The 15842-nt window shown below is 36.4% G+C and overlaps 1 pseudogene; it reads right to left on the bottom strand.

Annotated features, from left to right (window-relative positions):
* Positions 1 to 778: 778 nt before the first annotated feature.
* On the bottom strand, positions 779 to 15250 carry LOC130851859 (60S ribosomal protein L9-like; annotated as a pseudogene).
* Positions 15251 to 15842: the final 592 nt, after the last annotated feature.

The raw sequence follows: 15842 nt of genomic DNA, 5'->3' as shown, positions 1-15842 counted from the left end.
TTTAAATGGTAGATTTTTAAAAATTACGTTTTCAATTTTTTTCCTATGGCTGTTTATCCAGTTTTACATCTTCTCTGATATTGTTTTGGCAATCTATATGTCCTGAACAGTTCTTTCCTCTAAAATTTTGAATTTATTGGTGTAAGTATTAGATATAATTCTCTTGATTTTGCAAGTATTATGTGTATCTTTGGCTATGTTTTAATTCTTATTTCTGTTCTTATTTCTCTCTCTCCCTCTCTGTCATCAGAATTACCAGAGGCTTATGAATTTTACTGGGCTTTTCAAGAACAACTGTATTTTAATTAATCTAATCTGCCTTTGGGGTTATTTTCTATTTAATTTATTTGCTTTTATCTTTTTTAGATTCCTTCATTTTTTTTTGTTTCTTTCTTTTTTCTTTTTTTGGTTTGGTTTGGTTCTTTTTCTGTCACTGAGAGTTGAAAGCTTAATGCATTTATTTTATTTCTTGTTTTCTAATAAATGTACTTAAGAATGTGCATTTCTGATGATTATTTCTTTGGCTGCATGCAATATAGGAGAGGTGCTGTACTCTCATCGATGTTCATTTTATCAGTAATTGTTAGATGTGATTTCTCCTTTAATGCAAGAATTACTTAGAGCTGATTTTAAATATCTCAAAATGCCTTTATTTTACCCTCACACTTGTTTTTCAATAGATGATTTCAATTGTGCTCTTTAAATATCACAAATAGGTAGTGAGTGTCATTCAGTATTTCATTGTTTCTGTAGCTGGGCAGCTTCTAGATGTTATTCGTTATTCATCTGCCCACTGAACTCTTCCTGTATCAGAGACAGATACCATCCAAAACCTTTCTGATACCCTTGTTTTTAATTAGTGTGGCTTTTTAAATTGAAGCATCTTCAATACAAGTTTAAAGTTGTTTCCTTCAAGAATTAACACATCTTTTTCAGCTTGAGAGATTGCACAAGTAATAAGCCTGGCCTTATCCCAACTTTGTGGATATATTTTTTACCCAAGCAATTTCAGATTTCAAGAAGAGACCCATTTTCCTGAATAACAACATTGATGGGGAAGTAAGCATACATGGACCTCACCTTGTAACGAAAGACCAGTGTTGCAACCTTGATGACATTTTGTGCATAACAACAGAGACTTGGAAAGGATGCATAGAGAGTTCCTTCCTACTTCCCCAGTCTTTGTCAACCAGACCTTGTTCTTTTCTTTCCAAGGAGAATGAGTTCTATGCTGATGTGACTGAAGTCCTTCTGTGGTGTTCCTGTGAAGCCTTTTGTAATAAATGTGCATCCCTTCGAGTTAACTAAACTCTGTATTCTTAGAGTTTAAAAAAGTAAAATACAATCTTCCTAAAAGAAGCAAAATGCTAGCAAAGGGTGTCATACTCCCATCTTTCAGGACAGAGAAGACTGTGCACCTGCCTGGTTTCTCTGTAGCTCCTTAGGGGATAGAAAGAACAGCAGCATTCACCCAGGGGACCAAGGATCTCCACGGGCCAAGCTTTCTCTAGAATCCTCAGCCTGATCTACTCTTTCTCCTAAGCCTTTTCGCTGCTAGTCCCCAGCCGTTCCTTGGGTTCATCTCTCTCCTTCAGGACTAGCAGAGCTGTAGCCTGCCCACACCCTCTAAGCCCAGGAGCCATTTGGCTGGAAAGTGATGTGGCAGTTAGATTGGGGTGAGGGCCAATGAATATGACAGCACAGAGACCAGTTCAATCCACCACCTTCTTCTTGCAGAACTTTAAGTTTTTGCATCTTAATGAATGTAAAATGGCATTTCATTGTGTTAATTTGGCTTTCTTTAATGACTAGTAGGATTGAGCATCTTTTTATATGGCCCTTCTGTCTCTCTTTTAAATTGCTACTTTCTATTCCTTCCCATTTTCCCGTTGGGTTATTTTTTTTCTAAATATTTGTAGTTGTTTTACAAATATATATATATATATATATATTCTGGACTAACCCTTTGTTGTTGGTGGTTTTTTTTCAGTTTTATTGAGATGTAATTGACATACAGCCCTGTATGAGTTTAAGACAGATGGCATAATGACTGGATTTACATATATTGTGAAATGGTGCCAAAATAAATTTAATTAATGTCACCTCATATAGATTAAAAAGAAAAAAGAAAAATTTTTTCCTTATGTTGAGAACTGATGAATTTATTCCCTTGGCAACTTTCAAATATACTATATAGTAGTGTTAACTATAGCCATCATGTTGTACGTTGCATTCGGTGCTTATTTACTTCCTAACTCGCAGTTTGTATACCTTGACTATCTTTATCCAGTTCCCTCATCCTTCTCCCCCTGCATCTGGTAACCACAAACCTGACTTTTTTTTTTTTTTTTTTTTTTTAGATTCCATATATAAGTGAGATCATACAGTATTTGTGTTTCTCTGTCTGACTTATCTCACTTAGCTTAATGGCCTCAAGGTCTATCCATGTTGTCACAAATGACAGGATTTCCTTCTTTTTTATGGCTGAATAGTGTTCTATTGTGTATATATGCATATATATCATATATATATCACATTTTCTTTATCCATTCATCTACCAATGGACACTTAGGTTGTTTCCATGTCTTGGCTATTGTAAATAATGCTATTATGAACATGGGGTGCAGATATCTTTTTAAATTGGTGTTTTGATTCCTTCAGATAAATACCCACAGTGGGATTGCTGGATCATATGATAATTAAAAATAATTTTTTTTGTGCGACCTCCATACTGTTTTCCACAGTGGTTGCACCAATTTACATTCCCACCAACAGTGCACAAGGGTTCTCTTTTCTCTACATCCATGCCAACACTAATAAATGTTGTCTTTTTCAGGGTAGCCAACCCTTTATTGTTAATGCATCCTAACTCTCAGTTGGTGGCTTGTCTTTGTTTTGTAGTGTCTTTTGTTGTACACAAGTTTTAAATGTTAATCTAAGTAGCTTATTTTTTCTTTTTGAAGAAGGAAAAAAATTGACTGAGGATGTTCTCTCTTCTTCACCACTTTCAATTCCTAAGAAAATGTTGAAAGGGGAAAATTGATGATTCACTTCTTTGACTACAATAATAAATAGTAGGTGATGTTAATAGGAAAAAACCCAGGCTGTTTTAGCATTTTTATACCAGAGCTTAGAAAAGCTGCTTAAATGTCAATTTGTGCTAAATGACAGGCTTTAAAAGAGGCCGGCAAAATTAACTGTCAAGGTTATAAATCCCAAGAAAAAACCCAAACCTAAGTTCACATGAACGTCTGCCAGGAGTGGGTAATTTTCACTTTAACCACTTTTTCGCTGACAGGAGTAATCTGTAAACGTCGGAACCTTGTTATTTACAAGACAGGGTGGCTGAGTCATCTTGATAGCCAGAGCAAAGAGCTTAAGTGTGTTGTGGATCATCTTAATGCTGAAATATTAATGGGGAAGACACGTATAGAAGGAACAGAGTTGAAAATAATGCATCTGAAATAGTGATACATACACTCACTTTACATAGAAGGGAGGTCTCTGGCCACCATGGTAACTGGTTTTATATGAAAACTCATTATCACATAAGGATGCAGAGTAGACTAGAAATAATAAAGATGTCAATTTTTACATTTTGAAAACAAAAGAGAATCCTTTATACTAAAATGTTTTCGTGATTATGTAGCTTATGGCCCCACATCCTCACCCCAAACGGTATACTTAGCTCTTCATAAAAGCAGGCATGTGTTTCTAGGTGACTTATTAATTTTGAGAACTTGCTTATGACATTTTTAACAATTTAAAGTAGTGGCTTTACCTATCATTAGCATTACTTTTTATATCAATGCATGACATTGGAAAAAACCTCAAAATAACCTCTGGACTAATAATTTAAGCAATTTATTACTCTAATCTTTTAAAAGTGAACTCTTGCAAGTTCCTTTCCTCTTCCTGACCCTCCAGTGAGATGGAGCCTTCTCATAGGGCTGGTCTTTTATTGGCTCCACTGTTGGGGGATCCAGTAGGCCAGGTGCACTGAGGGATGGGCAACTACATCTTGTGTTGTTTCTGCATGATGATCTGGTACCCGATTCAATATGACCTTGACGCTAGTTCCCTCTTCTAACTTGTAGACTTAACCCACTCTGGCCTTGGACTTGGACTCTAGTTAGTGCCAGGCAGCCTCAGTTGTTCTGCAGATGGTTCTTGTTTCTTCAAGCCTGGCATCACCCCAAGCCAGTTCTTCAACCTCTTCTAGATTGTGATAGGCAGCAGTTATAAAGATGTTCTTCTAACAGTTCTTTTTAATTGGAAAGGTTGACGTGTTGATGGGAATGGGGAACAAGTGTCCCTTTCTTCTTCCTCAGTGCCCTCTGCTTCCCCTGGGTAGGTTGTTTCCACCTGCTTCAATGCTAGGAGCTCTTTTCCCTTAGACAGTCCAGCTCTGGGGGTCTTTGCTTTCAAATCAAAGGCTTCACATTCTCCTCCACAGTGAAGGAAGCTCCAAATTCTCCAAGCCTAAACTGCTTTCTTGGATGGGAAAACAAAAATGCTTTCCTACGAGGACAGATAGGACTGAATGGAGTGGAGTTGGGGCACCCCAAGCAGGTTCCCTAAATGATACAGAATCTAGTGAGGCTGTTGTCATAGTTGTTGCTGTTATTGATTGTTATTTTCAGATCCCACTCAGGAAACTCATGTTTTCTATTCCAAACATACCTGAGCTTCCAGGGTAACAACAGTTAATATGTGTCAAGTTCTCTCTAAGGGCTTTACATGCAATACCTCCATCTATGCTCACAGCCACCCTATGGGGAAGGTACAGGGACTGTTACCATCATCCCCACCTTTCCACAGATAAAGACATCAAAGTCTAGGAGTTGCTAAGGTCACACAGGAGGTGATGTCAGAGGCAGTTCAGAATCTGCTATCTGGAGGGTCCAGAGGCCATATTCTTACTTCTAAGACAATCCCTTTCAGCTGCACCCAACTGCTGACTGCATCAGAACCTCTCCATTCTTCTGTGCCCCGTGCCAGACTCTTCCTTCTCTAAGGAGGAATTCCCTTCAGGGACTCACCTGGATTCTCTCAACTTCCTTGCTTCTGGCTCTGGTTCATCAGATGAGTGACTTGACAGAAATAAGGATGATTCTTTGAACTCTGTACAACTGAATTTGACTTGTAGTTTGAGATTTTTTTTCCCCCAAGAATCTCCTTCACTGCTATGTAAATCAGAGAATAAAAATAAGTATTTACTTGCCAAGCAATTCCTAGTTCTGGCTATAGTCTAACCAGAACCTCTACTACATGTAGGAATCACAGTCCTAAAATGGAGTTGCTTCTCCCTCCCTCCTCTCTTCTTCCTCCTTTTCTTCTTCTCTTCCTTCCTAGAGGCTTTGTATTTTTTCTGATTCATAGGTCTACAGTACAGGAACGTTATACCAGGTGAACAGTAGCACACGGATTGCATTTTTATGGAGTGAGTATAGATTGAGTTCACTGAAAATATGAGTAGCCATTTTTACACTCAAATCAGTCAATCTGTTTATCCATCTATCTATTACCTATCTATTTATATCTTATTTTCCTTGCAGAGCTGATATCCAGGAGGTATGACCATAATGGTTGTTTGCAACCAGCTTCTGTCATGGTTAATTGATGTTGCTCTAGTTGAAATATTTTAAATATCATTCCTGTATATGTGTGCTCACAGAATTATATATCTATCTCCATTAAAATAACAAATCCATAAACTCAGAATCATATAATTTTAGATTTTAGATTTATATGCTCTGAACCATCCAATGAGAAACAAATTATCAGTGGGAACATTTGGAAATGAGAGCGCTTTCATGGCTTACCCAAGGAGACAGAACTAGTAAGAGACAGAATCAAGCCTATAGCCCATATCTGCCACATCCCCAGTTCAATGGCACCCTACTTTCTCTTGACAACTTCCATTGAATATCAAGGTTTATAGAAAGATAAACATCTAGGTATATTTAGGTAGGTTGCCCTCTACCTTTTAACAGACCTCAATCATTTTTATTCTAAGCTTTGGTTTTTCTAACTGACCTTGGTATTTTTTTTTAAGAACTTTTATTGAGATACAGTTAACACACAATAAACTGCATATATTTAGAGTGTACAATTTGGTATCCCAATCTCCCAATTCATTCCACCCCAACCATCCCCGCTTTCCCCACTTGGTGTCCATATGTTTGTTCTCTACATCTGTGTCTCTATTTCTGCCCTGCAAACTGGTTGATCTGCCTCATTTTTCTATAGTCCACATATATGTGTTAATATATGATATTTGTTTTTGTCTTTCTGACTCACTTCACTCTGTATGACAGTCTCTAAGTCCATCCATGTCTCTACAAATGTCCCAGTTTCATTGCTTTTTACAGCTGAGTAGTATTCCATTGTATATATGTACCACATCTTTTTTATCCATTCATCTGTTGATGGGCATTTAGGTTGTTTCCATGTCCTGGCTCTTGTAAATAGTGCTGCAATGAACATTGGAGTGCATGTGTCTTTTTGAATTATGGTGTTCTCTGGGTATATGCCCAGCAGTGGGATTGCTGGTTCATATGGTAACTCTATTTTTAGTTTTTCAAGGAACCTCCATACTGTTCTCCATAGTGGCTGTATCAATTTACATTCACACCAACAGTGCAAGAGTGTTCCCTTTCCTCCACACCCTCTCGAGCATTTACTGTTTGTCGATTTTCTGATGTTGCCCATTCTAACCAGTGTGAGGTGATACCTCATTGTAGTTTTGATTTGCATTTCTCTAATGATTAGTGATGTTGAGCAGCTTTTCATGTGCCTCTTGGCCATCCGTATGTCTTCCTTGGAGAAATGCCTGTTTATGACCCTGGTATTTTAACTATAGCTATCAACAGTGGATACCAATACTTTAGTGTAGGATATTCTCCTCTCAATGACAGTTCTCTCATCTTCCAGCTCCTTCTCCCTGGCTTCCTCCTCTTTAATATTCATAGAATTCCCATTCTGTGGAAGGTGTCTTGCTAGCAAAATGTCCTCCCAGACCTGCCTGGGTCATCCTTCCCTACTTGACTTCCTATACCTAATTTTCTCCCCATACAGAAACAGCAATTCTTTCTTCTTTTTCACATTCCCTTCCATCTAAGTTCTCCTGTTTCTTTCTGTTACATATTTACTTAAAGATAGCATATAATGGTTAAATTGGCTTATTTAACATTTCCTTTATCAATGCACCTTTCCTAAATTTTTTCAGTCTGTCTTTTGTGATAGATTGATTTTGAAAAATTTAAGATACAATTGCAGTTTGTCCCAGGTATAACTTTTAAAAGGACATTTAAGGAAATATAATAAGATTTTGATAAGAGGAGTTTTTTCACATGTATCTTCTAGTCTGATGACTGAACTGATTTTCTACATACAACAGATTCCAGAACCCCTAAAATCATTTAATTCTGAATGGAAGATTTTCATCTTGATAAATCTTACGATTTAATTCAGTTTTGGCGCTCTTCCCATCAATCTTTTGTATTTTTAAATCACTATAAAAATGTTTTTAAGGAAACTCATTTTTCTCCTTTTCACTTGAAGGCATGGAAGATGAGCAATGCCAAGTGTATAGCAACATGGGGAGAGGCATGTCTTATGGAAGAACCTGTCCAGGCTGTAAAAAAAAAAAACTTACTAAATTCTATGTGTTAGAAGGATTTTGCCACTGAAAAAGATGAAGAAGCCTCGTCTCACCTCAAGGAAGGTGGGGTGGTCAGACTTTTGCTTCTAAACACAAATTAAACAACTTTAATAACGAGTTTAATGATGTTGTGCATCCATTTGAAACTGCAGAGCTGTGGTTATAAACGTGTATGTATTCATCTGCCATTTAAACTCTTATAAGATATAAGAGTAAGCTCTGGACCATACAAGAGAAGTAGAGGACATAGTTCTTGTACTTACGGATGCTGTTTCTAGTTTGGCAGACAGCTACGCTGAGCTTATTTAAACTTCTAACATAAAAATGTAAATACAAAATCATCATATCAACCACCTTTTTACTAAGCACCAAGCACCTGCCAAGTATGAGATAACACAGTGTCAATCTGGTTCATAATTGTTGCCTTCTTCTGCCTTTGTGCTAGTAGCAAAGTGTAGTGAGTATTTATTGAGTGCCGAGGGATTTTCAGATACCTTTTCTTATGGGTTGAATTGTGCATCCCCATCTCCCTACATATGTTGAAATCCTAACCCCCAGTACTTCAGAATGTGACTTTAAAAAAAATAAGGTGGTTGCACATGTAATTAGTTAAGATGAGGTTATATTGGAGTAGGGTGGACCCTTAATCCAGTGTGACTGGTGTCTTTATAAGAAGAGGAGAAAAGGACACAGGGAGAAGATGGTCATGTGACAACAGAGGGAGCGATTAGAGTGATGTATCTACAAACCAAGGAACACTGAAGACTGCCAACCAACACCAGAAGCTAGAAGAGGCAAGGAAGGATTCTCCCTTACAGGTTTCAGAGAGAGAATGGTCCCACAGAAACCTTAATTTTGGACCTCTAGCCTCTAGAACTGTGAGACAATGTATTTCTGTCATTTTGAGCCACCAGTTTGTGGTCCTTTGTTATGGCAGTCCTGGGAAACTCACACACCATCTCATTTAATCCTCTCAATAAACATATGAGTTGGATAATGTTATTACCCTATTTTTAGAGACTAGGAAATGGAGTAACTCGCTCAAAATTAACTAGCCAGTAAAGGGACAAGAGTAGAGCCTGGATTTGAAGCAAGACTATTTAATAACTGTTGTCCCTAACTATCAACCTCAATGCCTCCTACAGATGCAACAGTTTGACATTCTTTCCCAATGCTAGTTACCAAAAGGTCATCAACTAGCCTGTACCTGCTGATGAGATGGAGCTGTTCTTTGTGTAATCCTGTCCCAGTGTAGCATTTCAATATATAAGCCTAACCTCCCTGCTCAAGCAGTAAACTTTCAGGACAGCCAGTTCCATGGAAATTTGATTTTTTCCACTAATAACTATCTAAAATATTTTAAAATAATCTATAGAAATAAAATTTTCAAGAAAAAAGCCCCCTCATGTGGAGATTTTGTTTTTCCTAGAAACAAATAGCTTTATTACAAAGGATATATCTGGTCAACTTATTTTACTAGATAACCTGATCTTCTGACAAATATCCAAACGTAATTTGATACATTCTTCATAAGCTGGTGGAGACTCCAACTCTATCCCCAGGAATACTATGTCCTGACCCTGCTCTTCACCCACACACCCCATTTCTAACATTTTCCTACTTCTGTAGAGTCCTGTGTTCTCCTCTTGATCTCTCAGACTCTCAGACATCCTTCAAGGACCAGGCGAGGTGCTACCTCCTCCATTCAGCCTTCTCCAGTCTTCTCAGTCCAGGGGCCTCTCCTGCCGTGGTGCCTGTAGTGGGTTAAATTGTGTATCCTCAAAATACATGTCTGAGTCCCAAGCCTGGTACCTGTGAATGTAACCTTGTTTGGAAATAGGGTCTTGTGGATTTAATTAAGAATTTTGAGGTGAGATCATTGTAGATTAGGGTAGGCCCTAAATCCAATGACAAGTATTCTTACAAGTGACAAAGGAGATGACCCAAACACACACAAATACAGAGGAGAGACACAGAGGAAAAGACCATATGAAGAAGACAGAGAGGGGACGGTAGCCACAAGTCAAGACAAGGGATACCAGAGATTGCCAGCAGCCACCAGAAACTAGAAGAAAGTCATGGAACAGATTCTCCCTCAGAACCTCCAGAAGGAACCAATCCTGCCATCACCTTAATTTCAGACTCTGGCCTCCGGAACTCTGAGAGAATAAATTTCTGTTGTTTTGAGCCACCAAGTTTGTGGAAATTTGTTACCAAGGTTGTCACTGTGGTAGTTAAGCAGTCATATTAATGAGACACAAGGCCACTATTTTATTTCTGGTATCCTAAATTATTTTGATGATATAGCACCACTGTTTACAAACCATTTATCAAGCATTTTTGAATTCTAGTTTAAGAATATTAAAGCAGCCCATGTTGCAAATTCATCTTGACTGGAAGTAATGGCAATGTTATTTTTCTTGGTTAATGCTGCAACAGGGAACAAACATATAATGCACGATTTCCTCCTTTTAAGTAAGCTTATTTTCAACTTAAATAACCAAGTAGATGGAGCAATATTTTTTATAGACTTTGAAGTCTTGAACCTGAGATATTTTTAAATAGAAAAACTGAGGTAGATAATCTTGGTGAAGAGTGATATTACTTCCTTTCTAGCTTTTTAATCTTAAAAACAGATATGAGAAAATTCTTGTTAAATAATCAAACAATACAGAGTATATGGGGTAACAAGTGAAAAAGTGAAAGTTTCTCTTTACATGTTCTCTTTACATATTATGGACACAAACCCTTGTCTGTTATTATTGAATATTTTCTGATACTGTGTCCTCACTCTTTTAAGAACTTTGTACCTTATACCATATAGTAGTTTATGTTTTGGTGTTGTCCAATTTATTAGAATTTTTAGTTTCTGGATTTTGTGTCTTGCTTAGCAAGACCTTTCCCTTACCAAGATTTTGAAACTATTCTCATTTTATTCAAATTCTTTTGTGCTTAAGTATTTAATTTTATGTTTGGTGGGGAGAAGAGATTGAATTCTCCCCTACTCTAAGGTATAGCCAGTTATCATATTATATTTAGAAAAGTTCATCATTTCCACACAGATATTAAACATCAACTTCATCAAGTATTCCGTTATGGAAATGGAATAGCATGGAGTATCTGAAGAGCGATTTCTAGACTCGCTAGTCTGATCTGTGTTTTGTATACCTCAGTGCCAGTCCAACTCTGTTTTTATTGTTGGGGCTCCATAGTATGTTCGAGTACATGTTAGGGCAGTTCCTCTCTTATTCTTTTTATTTTCAAACATTTTTTGGATATAATTGAGAATTTTTTCTTCCAGGTGAACTTTAGAATCAGCTTGTTAAGTTACATACACAACAAAAATCCTGTTGGGATTTTGAATAAAATTATATTAATTAAATTAATAATAATTCCCTAGGAGAAAACTATTGAAGAACAAGGTGGGCCTCTGTATTTACTCAAATACAATTTTATGTCCTTCAGTTGAGTTTTGCATACTTCATATACTTTTTGAACATTTTGGACAGGTGTCTTCCTATATATTTTATATTTCTTTCTCTATTATAAATGGTAGGTTTTTTTACTATATTAAAATAATTGATTATCACTAGTATATCACAATGTTATAGATGTTTTTATACACGTATCTTATATCTGCCTATGTTACTAAACTCCTTGAAAAACTAACAGTTTTTCACTTGGTTTCTCTTGATTTTCTACGTAAGCAACCATATTCCTTTGTAAATAATGACAGTTTGATCACTTTTCTACTGTTTACCTCATTTATTTAATTATCTAATTGCATTGGGCAGGATCTCAGGTACATGCTTGAATAGTTCTGGTAAGAGTGGACATCTTTGTCCTGTTCATGACATCAAATGGAATTACTTCCAATGTGTTCACATTGGGCATGATATTTGTTATCTGTTTCTGGTAGATATCCTTTATGAATTAAGAAAATTTCCTACTATTCCTAGCTTGATAAGATTTTATTTTGTATTATTTTTAGTCAGTAGGAGATGTTGAATGTCATCAAACAGTCTTGGGCTGTAAAATTGATGGCTCTTCTTTTTCAATCTGTTCATGTAGTGAATCACATACATAGATTTATTAGTATTAAATCATCCTCGCATTGCTGATATAAACTCTACTTCATCAGTAAATTAGTCCACGTTTTTAGTTGCAAGCAACACAACCAACTCATGCTAAGTTAAGCAGGAAAGCAATTTATAGAAAGCAATCAAAGAACTCCTGGAATCTCTGGGAAGTCAAAAGAATCAGACTACATGGTCCAGAACAAAGCCTCAGATTATTTCATAGAACTGGTCCAGGAAAGATACACTGCGTAAACTGCAGAGCACAGACACCATGGTTTTTATCACTTAAGCTGGTCAGCAGATACTTCCTTTGGCCCTACCATCCCTGTGCTTGGATGTAGCCTCTACTGTCCAACGAATGGATTCTGAGCAGTTTCTGCTTCTTCATGGCAGGTGCTTCCAGCTCAAAGTCTGGAGCACTCAAAGCCTCTGAGTGCTCAAAGTCTGATCAGCAAAGCCTAGGTCATGTATCTCTTGCTTTAACTTTGAGGGAAGTTGGTAAAGAAAATATGTGGCATGGGAAGCTTCCTTGAAAGGAGATTGGGGATTCCCTAAACAAAGGACAGGTTTTCAGATACCAGGTAGCCCAGAAGAATGACTAATGTCCCTGATAGTTCTAATGTGTTACTTTAAAAACAAACTGTTGGATTCTGTTAGATAATATTTTATTTAGGGTTGTTACATCAGTGTTTTAAAATGAGATTATAGCATTCTATTTTTGAGATATCTTTATTTACTTTTGACATAAAGTTGGGCTGTTCTTATAGAATGATATGGGAAGATTTTTATGCTTTCTATGCTCTGAAAGAGTTTATGTAACATAGTAATTACCTGCCTTTTATAGGTTTACTAAAACTTATAAAACCATCTGGGACTGGAGCCTATGTTTAGGATAGAACTTTGACAATTCTTGCAATTATTTTTACGAGTTGTTATAGTCACATTTTTTCTTCTCTCTGGTTCAGTTTGATAATCTATATTTTTAGGAGAAAATAATTTTATCTATATTTTCAAATTAATTGGTATTAGAAAGTTTGGTATTCTTTTACATTCTCCTCTGTATTTGTAGATATATCTCTTTTTTCATTATAAATGGTATTTATTTTTTTCATTTATTCTAAACAAAAGACTCAAAGCTGTTATCTATTTTATGGGACTTTTTCAAAGTGCTATGTTTGATTTTATTGATTACTTTTACTCCTTTATGTTTTCTACTGCATTCTTTTTAATTTAACCTTTATGAATTCCTTTTTCTTCATTCTCTGAAGATATCTTATTATTGTTTTTTAGCTACCTAACCTGAGATAACTTATTTGCTTATTTTTTTCCTTAAAATTATAAATTATATCAAGCAAATAGAAGAGTTTAGAGAAGGATATGTCTATATTCCTCATACAACTTAGACAAATCTTAATATTTTGCCAAATTTGCTTCAGATAGTTTTTTCAAGAAATAAAATATTTCAGCTAGTAAGTCCCTTATGTATTCATAAGAGAAAACTACTATCCTAAGCTATATATTCATCATGCTTCTCTATTTACTATATTTATGTGCCCACAAGAAACATAGAGTTTTTACAAAGTTTTTAAGCTTTATATAATTGGATTATACTGTATGTTTCCTTTTTACAAATTGCTTTTGCTAAACACATTATGTTTAAGATTTATCTATCAAAATAAATGTAGCTCCAGTTTATAAATTTTAGCTACTCTATAGCTTCCTCCGATGAATGAGTCACAATTTATTTACAATATCATGCTGATGAGTTTGAGGGAAAAAGTGCTTTATATAAATATTACTAAAAGGAGCAGAAGAATGACTATAGAAAGAGATATTAGAGTTCAGACATTGCTATAAGAGTGCAGGCAGAACTTTGGTTGGCATCATGCTTGGAAATTGACTGATTTCTTTTGCTGTTTCTTTGTTGAATGATTCAGAAATTTTTTGTGAGACCAAAATGGAAATCACTTCGGTAATGTAATTAATATTGTTAAATTTTATTTTTCACTCAGTGGTTTCAAATTTTGTAAAGCCTGTTTATTTTCAGTTTAAAATTAGAAAAACAGAAAAAATTTCAAAAAGGTTGGATTTTCTGAGGTTAGGTTAGGGATGACTTAAAAGTAATACTGGTGAATCCCCTCAACTTTTGTCCTTTCAGGATGTGATGAATGTCGAATTTTCATCTACCTGCTTTTTTAGATTTTTCTCCCCCCCCCCCCCGCCATCTGTTACACTTTACCTTAACTGAATATAGCACAGAACTAAAATATAGAATGGCTTGATGTTCCCTGTTCTAAATTTAATATGGAATATTCCTATTTCCTCTTCAGTATAAAAATTGCTTTTTGATGGATTTTTACTTAGGTCAGAAACCTCAATTTAAAAACATATGTGTGTGGGTCTTCCTCATCTGATTTAGGGATTTGAAACTAAAATAAAGCTTCTGAAATTGGTAGCTTTATGTGTTGTTTCACAGAAGCCTTGTTCCACAGGGCTGACTAAAGCTGATGGTTTGTCTGCATCATGGCATCAAATCTTTCATTAAAAAATTCTGCAGTATCTCCACATCAAGATTATATACACATATTTATATAAATATATATTTTAAGATTTCAAAACAACTCTTTGTCCCTAGACATTTTGAACTCAAGAAATATATACAAATTATTAAGACTGGATTATCTTTTTTTCTTAACTTTAGACATGTTATTGTAGAGCTGGAAAAAAAAAAAAAGAGGGCATACTGTATATTGCTAAAGGTGGAAGACAGAAAAAATTGTCGTCACATGGAGAATAAGAATGAGCTATAGCATTTTGAAAGGTATTATCAAAATATATTTTCAGTTTGAAAACCAAACTTAAAAGAAAAAGGCTCCAAGGGAGAGGGTCAGAGAATTTGAAGTGAATCTCTGCCATTCATGAATGTTCCTTAGAGGAGATGCCAGCGGGCGAGGAGAGCAGAGAGGTGGGTTTCTCTTTACTGTCTTCTCTTGGCAGCAGAGGTAGACTTGGAAAAACTCAGGGAGGTAGCCTGAAGTTCTTTGCAACTTAAATCATAGTATTGAAATAAACTGCTGAGACCTCAGTCATTCATGTATTGAGTGTTTCCTCTGCGTCAGGCAGCCCCTGTGCTATTTTCTGGATATACACTGGTGAATTGAAGAGATATAAGTCCTGCCCACAAAGGGACTTCCTGTCTGAGCCATTCATTTGTTTGGGTACAGCAGGAGTTTTATTTTTTTTTAACCTATTCTTTCTAGACTGGAGGCTTTTTACTGCTTCGCCTCTCTATTAAAGATCTGGAACCTGTCATTTGTCTTCTGCTTAAAGGATGAACATGTTCTCTGTCTTCCTTAGTGACCTTTCAGAGATGGACCCAATGAGCATAACCCAGTTAATAGCCTAAGAGAGCCAGCTGGGAAGATGCACAATGTGAGCTCTTCCCATACCCTGACACCAGACAGACACTGGAGGACTGATACATGTTGGGGGGCTGAGATCTCATCTAGCGGGCAAAATATAGTGCCGAAGAATAACAGCAAACACTTCCATAGCAGTTAACATGTTCTAGGTGTAAATAACATCAAACGTGTATTAAGCTGTTTACTCCACATCACAGCCCCATGAGGTAGATGCTAGAGTTTGCCTTTTTTTTTTTAAGCTCTTTATTGGAATATTTTTGAGATATACCAAAGTGAATCAGCTGTATTTATACATATATCTCCATATTCCCTCCCTCCCACGAGTCGCTCCCACCCTCCCTGTCCTGGCCCTCTAAGGCATCACCCATCATCGAGTTGATCTCCCTTTGTTATACAGCAACTTCCCACTAGCTATCTGTTTTACAGTTGGTAGTGTATATATGTCTATGCTACTCTCTCACTTCATCCCAGATTCCCCTTCGCACCCCGCCCCCCCAACCCCATGTCCTCCAGTCCTTCCTATGCATCTGCATCTGCATCCTTATTCTTGCCCTGTGAATGGGATCATCAGTACCATTTTTTTTTTTTTTTTTAGATTCCATATATATGAGTTAGCATACAGTATTGGTTTTTCTCTTTCTGGCTTACTTCACTCTGTATGACAGACTCTAGGTC

This window comes from Hippopotamus amphibius, chromosome 4 (assembly GCF_030028045.1).
Source record: "Hippopotamus amphibius kiboko isolate mHipAmp2 chromosome 4, mHipAmp2.hap2, whole genome shotgun sequence".
In the NCBI taxonomy this organism is placed as follows: domain Eukaryota; kingdom Metazoa; phylum Chordata; class Mammalia; order Artiodactyla; family Hippopotamidae; genus Hippopotamus; species Hippopotamus amphibius.
The sequence above is the reverse complement of the archived record's forward strand: the minus strand, read 5'-3'. Positions and strand labels throughout refer to the sequence as shown.